A 6,609-nucleotide genomic window follows, 5' to 3' on the forward strand; every position below is an offset into this window, starting at 1 on the left:
ATGTAGATGTATGAATGAGTTGACCCAGGGTCAATTAATGTATGAATGATATTTTCTAGTAAATAAAAATTACCATAATAACTTCTGGTAACTCTGCATCTTCTTTAGCCTTCACTACATAGGCTCTGGCGAGCACTCCCAAGTTGGACTTGGTATAACTCTTCTTTGGGGCCCTTTGACTTGATCCCGATTTCACAGCTATTCCGGGTCTCGTCTCTTATTGTGGGCTTAGTCAACTATACACCAAACAACATATCAATATGGTCCACGTTGAGTGGGCTGTTACAATTTGATGAAATGATATACTCATTGGAAGATAGTTTGAAATGGTTGTATCATTGCTGGAAGACGAAGTGTATTAGTGGTGGAAAATATTGATATTTGTTGTTCCAAAATATCAGGTAAGTTGGGATTTCTTTTAGAATGAAGCCAAAGAAATATGTTAGTTGATTGTGTCTTGAAAAGAAAAAAAAGGAATTCATGACACTAAAACAAGGTGATATGACTATTGCCAAATACGAGCGTAAATTTGTCAGACTCAACAAATATGCTCGGAAACTTGTATCTATTAAGGCCGATATGTGCAGTTAATTCGAGTGGGGTTTAAACGAAGATATCTGAATGCTTATGGGGGCATTAGAGTTGAAAGAATTTGTTGTATTGTCTGAGTGGGCTCAGAAGATGGAAGAAATGCGAAAGGAAAAGAAACAAGCCAAGTTAAAAAGCCGAGACACCAAAAAACACAATGTGGCTAGATTTTACAAACTCATTCGTCTAAGCGGACAAGAGATTTTCAAAGTCAATCCTTCACTTCTACTGGATAAGTCATTAGCTAGTGCTGATAGTATCTGGAACAAGAACAAACTTGTTTTTAAGCATTACAGCAAAAACCATTTAGAGGAATGTAGGTTGAGAAAAGGATCCTATTTCAAATGTGATTCTTTTAATCATTTCCTAAAAGATTGTTTGAACAAAATCGACAAGGGTTCAGAACAAGTTAAAAAATAGGTGGCAACTCCACAATGGGGTAGAAAGCCGAGATCAGATAGTAATACTGGAGCTCGCTATGGTGAAACCAGGGATATGGCTATGAGATTTGAAGCTCGTGTGCCAGCGAGAGCTTATACCATACGAGCTAAAGAGGGAGGCTACAACTCCTGATGTGATTTCTGGTACATTTTTTTCTTTCCGATGTTACTGTACATACTTTGATTGATACTGGATCAACGTATTCATACATATGCACCAAATTTGTAACAGAAAGAAATATGCTAGTAAAGTTGACTGATTATGGTGTTAGAGTGTCAAACTCGATAGGTCATTATGTCATTATTAATAGAATATATAAAGACTGGCCATTAAGAATTTGAGGCTGTAAATTTCCTGCCAACCTAATGTTATTACCATTTGAGAAGTTTGATATTATTCTCGACATGGATTGGTTAACCCTACACAATTCTATAGTCAACTGTAGACAGAAACAAGTTATGCTGAAATATCAAAACAGTGAATTGATTATTGTTGAGGCTGACAGATTGATTGTTCTACCAATATCATATCAGCGATATTTTCTTGACAACTGATTAGAAAAGGTTGTGAAGCATATTTGGCTTACATTTTAGATACTAGAGTGTCGGGATCCAAGATAGAGCAAGTACTGATAGTTAACGAATTCACTAATATGTTTCCTGAATAATTCCCGAGTTTACCGTTTGGGAGAGAAGTTGAATTTGTTATTGAAGTAGCATCGTGAACTGCTCCGATATTTATTTCACCATATAGAATGACACTGAAAGAATTAAAGGCGCAGTTGCAAGAATTGTTAGACCGTGGATTTATTCGACCAAGCGTGTTGCCTTGGTGTGCTCCGGTTCTATTTGTAAAAAAGAAAGATGGAACTATGAGATTGCGCATTAATTATAGACAACTGAACAAAGTCACTATAAATAATACGTATTTGTTACCTCGTATAAATGATTTATTTGATTAGTTGAAGGGAGCTACCGTGTTTTCAAATATTGTTCTCCGATCAATCTACTATCAACTCAGAGTTAAAGAGCCAGATATGCCGAAGACTGCCTTTCAGACTCGATATAGACACACGGATTTCTAGTGATGCCGTTTAAGTTGACCAATGCCCTAGTTGCTTTTATGAACCTGATGAATAAAATATTTCAATTTTACCTAGACAGGTTTGTTATTGTATTTATTGATGACATTCTAATTTACTCAAAAGATGGTCTACCTTGTCCTCATCTATAGTTGTCTATGCTTGAGGATTAAGATATAGTATTTCTATTCTCGTTTGTATCTTAAAATGTACTTGTTAATTGTTTGCAACTTTTATTGGGAATATAATTTCCTTTCTTTTGAAAAATAATTCAAGTTTAGAATTTAAATATTTCCTACCTAAAAAAAATGGGACTCAATTAGTCAAATTTGAAATCCGTTGTTAAGCCAAATGTTTCTTCTCTTAATCTCTGTTAGTGAAATTGGCATAGGGGTTGTTACCAAAAAGAAAAAAAAAAGAAATTGGCGTAGGGACAAAGCGAAGCTCTGCTACTTTAGTTGATTTGTGTCCTCTAATTAACGAATCCATCGTTTAATTAAATTAATGACTGGACCGGCCCACCCAACTCTGCTTCCTGCTTCACCGAACACGACAATTTCGTAATTTGCTGTTCCGATAAACAATCCAATCTCTCAACTCTCATTTTCTTTTACTTTTTCTCTGATTGTCCTTTCATCATCGACCCTTCGCTCATTTAATAATTACGTTTAGGTCATTCCATGGCCACTCTCTCAGCTAACCTTAAACCTAATTTCCTCCCCCTACAGACCAGCCCAATCACGGCCACGATCATCCCCTTCATATGCAACATAAGCCTTCCTACGACCCAAATCTGATCCCCACTCTGGCCACTAACTCTAATTTCGACGCCTCACCTGAGGCAGTTCTTCCAGCCATACCACCGCCTTCACTTCTATACCTCTCATTCAACCAGGACCACGGCTGCTTTACCGTTGGCACCAACCATGGCTTTTGGATCTACAATTGCGATCCGTTTCGTGAGAGCTTTCGCCGAGATTTTGATCACTGCAGCGAGTGCATTAGGGTTGTCAATATGCTTTTGAGGTGCTATATTTTGGCTCTCGTCGATGACAGACCCAATCCCCAATACCCACCGAATAAGGTAATGGAATGGGACGACAACCAGAACCAATGTATAGGCGAGCTTTGCTTTTGTTCCGAAATGAGATCAGTTCGGCTTCGGAGGGACCGAATCGTTGTCGTTTTGGAACATAAAATTTTTGTCTACAATTTTGCAGATTTGAAGTTGCTTCACCAGATCGAAACCATCGCTAACCTGAAGGGTTTATGCGTGGTATCTCAAGGGGTCAGGTCGTTGGACTTGGTTTGCCCTGGATTGCAAAAGGGGCTGGTTAGGATTGAACATTACGCCTCAAAAAGGAGTAAGTTTATTATGGCCCATGATTCAAGAATTGCGTGCTTCGTACTCTCGCAGGATGGGCAATTGCTTGCTACCACAAGTACAAAGGGGACGCTTGTCCGTGTTTATAATAGTGTTGATGGTAGCTTGCTACAAGAGGTATGTAATTTGATACTGTTTACGCATCTTTGTTGCTTGAATGATACAAATTATGTCTAAATTATGACGGGTTTAATGGAAATTCTAACACATATGGCTAAATAAGTGACCATATTTTCATTTTTTTTATGGTTCTAAGGATCCATCTTTCTTATATGTATGCAGTGGGTATGAGATGTTTGCACTTTTTCTCGGTAGCATTGAAAACACAAAATGATATAAATTTTCTGACAATATGGAAGTTTTTGTTGTATGTAAATAGGTAAGGAGGGGAGTAGATAACTAAAATTTATAGTTTGGCATTCTTTTTGAATGCCCAGTGGTTAGCAGTTTCAAGTGATAAAGGAACTGTCCATGTGTTTGGTCTTAAGTTCAATAGTGGATCTTCGGGCAGCATTAGGTCACAAAGTGCATCTGAGCCGCCCCATTCATCTCTTTCTTTTATCAAAGGTAAAGTGTCCCCTCCTATTATTAGATGTTGCAAACGGCCATGACTCTCTTTTATCTCTAAACTACGTTCTCTGCAAATGGAAGAAAAACATCATGACAATTGCTCTTTACTTCTTTTTTCTTTTTATCTCTGAGATTCTTATCACTTATGGCCTGAGAAACAACATAAATAGCATACACAAAGAGCAACTTAAATAGCATACACAAAGTGTTTGAGTAAATGCTCTCAATATTCTCTTATTCACAAAGAATAATGAAACAAGGAATGGAGAGTACAAATGAAGGGAAGACTATCTATTTATAGTTGAGCTTTTCCAAAACCGATGATCAAGATACATTTACATCGACGGACGAGATTAATTATATCCCTTGATTTTAGGGATTTACAAGATATGCCTTATCAAATCTAATCTAATCTTTACAAGATATGATTCCATCAACCTTCTAAGATTAGTTGCCAAAATAGCCTAAGTTGCCATATCTCTGTTATCGGGACAACTAGACTTCAATCTAACAGGCTTCTCCACTAGCTTACCTAATTGGGTTAGTTTTTGTGGACCAAATGATCCCCATCTACACAATAGACCTCCATCGGATGCATTTGGTGCGATGGTCACGGGCTTTGAACTGTTGCCCGTGACACTTGAGCCAACAAAGAAACTAACACTTAAAGCTGAATGTGACAACTAACAAGATTGTCTCTGATATATATCTATGGCACATTTGAGGCAATCCTTTTGGTTTTCGGGAATAAACTATTGTAAGCATCTATCTAAGCTACATTTCTGCTTGCAGGAGTGTTACCCAAGTGTTTTAGTTCAGAGTGGTTAGTGGCTTAGTTCCATCTGCTTGAAGGTTCTCAATACATTGTTGCTTTTGGTCACCAAAAGAATACCGTTGTCATTCTTGGCATTGATGGAAGGTAAGAAAAAGAAACTTCAATTGATAGAGATATCAAATCTTTGAAGCATGCTTTGATAAATTTCTCAATGACCTTCATATAAACTAACTAGTTTGATTTGCTTTGATAAATTTCATGACTTGAGGCATTTGAAGCTTGCTTTGCTAAATTTCTCAATGACGTTCACAAACTAGCTCTTCACTTGTTTGCTACAACTTCTTTTCTTTTTTGGTTTTTGGTGAAGCAGAGATAATAAAAAAGTAAACTACACCCAAGGTCACTAATCTATTAGTTAGTTTATATTTTAATCACTCAACTTTAAAAACTTACAAATGGTCTTTGAACTATTCAAAAGTTTTTATTTAAGTCATTGGATTGTTAAGTTTTTTTAAATGGCTAGCAAGCTGCTAGCGATGATTCGACGATTGGTATTATTGATTAGTACCCATCGACAAGTAGAGCTGATCTAATTGTTAGTATTAGAAATTGGAGAAGAAAGTTGTTTGGATTTTAGTTTTGTAGATTCGTGGCATTCAAATTTGTTTAAAGAGAGCTTTTGATTGGTGTAGGCGGTGCGAACAAAAAAGGTCATACAATATTAGTTTTAATAGCACAGTGACTTAGTCGAAAACTTTTGAATAGTTCAGCGATCATTTATTAATTTTTTGAAGTTGAGTGATTAAAACGTAAATTTAGTAATAGTTTAGTGATCTTCGGTGTCATTTACCCATTACAAAAAAGCTCTAAAATATGCAAAATGATTATGATTGTAGCTTCTACAAATGCCAGTTTGACCTAGTGAATGGTGTGGAAATGACTCAGCTAGAATATCACAACTTTGTGAAACCATATGCAGCTTTCTGAAGACTTTCTATTTCACTCTTTCCCCATAATTCACCTAATTTATTATGTAATTTGTAAATCTATAAGTATAGCTTGTAAAGTTTCTTACTGCTTGCTCAACTGTTCATGATTTAATTCCAATTGTTTTGTAATCCTAGATCAAGGGTATTGCTAGTTTTAGTTTTGAGGCTGAATAATTAGTTAAGTGTGAAAAAATTTCCTTTTTCTTCAATTAAATATATATATATTGGTCGTAAAGGATTATGTCACTAGTTCATTGAGTTGTTGGCCCTCTAAAGTTTAAACCTGAGTCGAGGTATGGCTTAGCCTAATCTGTAGGCCTTACAGGCTTATTGGACTTGCCATTAATAGTATACCACATACAATGTAATAAATTTTATTTAGGCTGTGTTTATAGCCTTTTTTTTTACTTTAAAATTTCAATTTAGCTTTTAAATGTTAAAATTTTAATTAATTAAATTCTTTTGCTATTAAAATTAACGATTAATTGATTGCACAGAGAAAATTGATATTTAATATTTAAAATCATTAAAATTATAAAAAATTAAATAAATTATAGAAAAGTGCAGAATATTATAAAAATTATTATAAAAGACAATTATTAAAAAAATCCAAAAAATTTATAATTTTTTTAAAATTATATAAATTACAAAAAATAAAAATGAACAATTTATTAAAATATAAAAGTTATTAAAAATTAATAAAATAAAATAGAAAAAGATTATAAAATTTAAAAATATATGAAAAATTATATAAAAAAACCATTGTTTATTTGCATGCTAA

General features: G+C 34.8%; 1 pseudogene; it reads left to right on the top strand.

Moving 5' to 3' along the window:
* The first annotated feature begins 627 nt into the window (after positions 1-627).
* LOC107906923 (autophagy-related protein 18a-like) lies at positions 628-5,826 on the top strand (annotated as a pseudogene).
* Positions 5,827-6,609: the final 783 nt, after the last annotated feature.

The sequence above is a fragment of the Gossypium hirsutum genome, chromosome D08, assembly GCF_007990345.1.
Source record: "Gossypium hirsutum isolate 1008001.06 chromosome D08, Gossypium_hirsutum_v2.1, whole genome shotgun sequence".
NCBI classification, from domain to species: domain Eukaryota; kingdom Viridiplantae; phylum Streptophyta; class Magnoliopsida; order Malvales; family Malvaceae; genus Gossypium; species Gossypium hirsutum.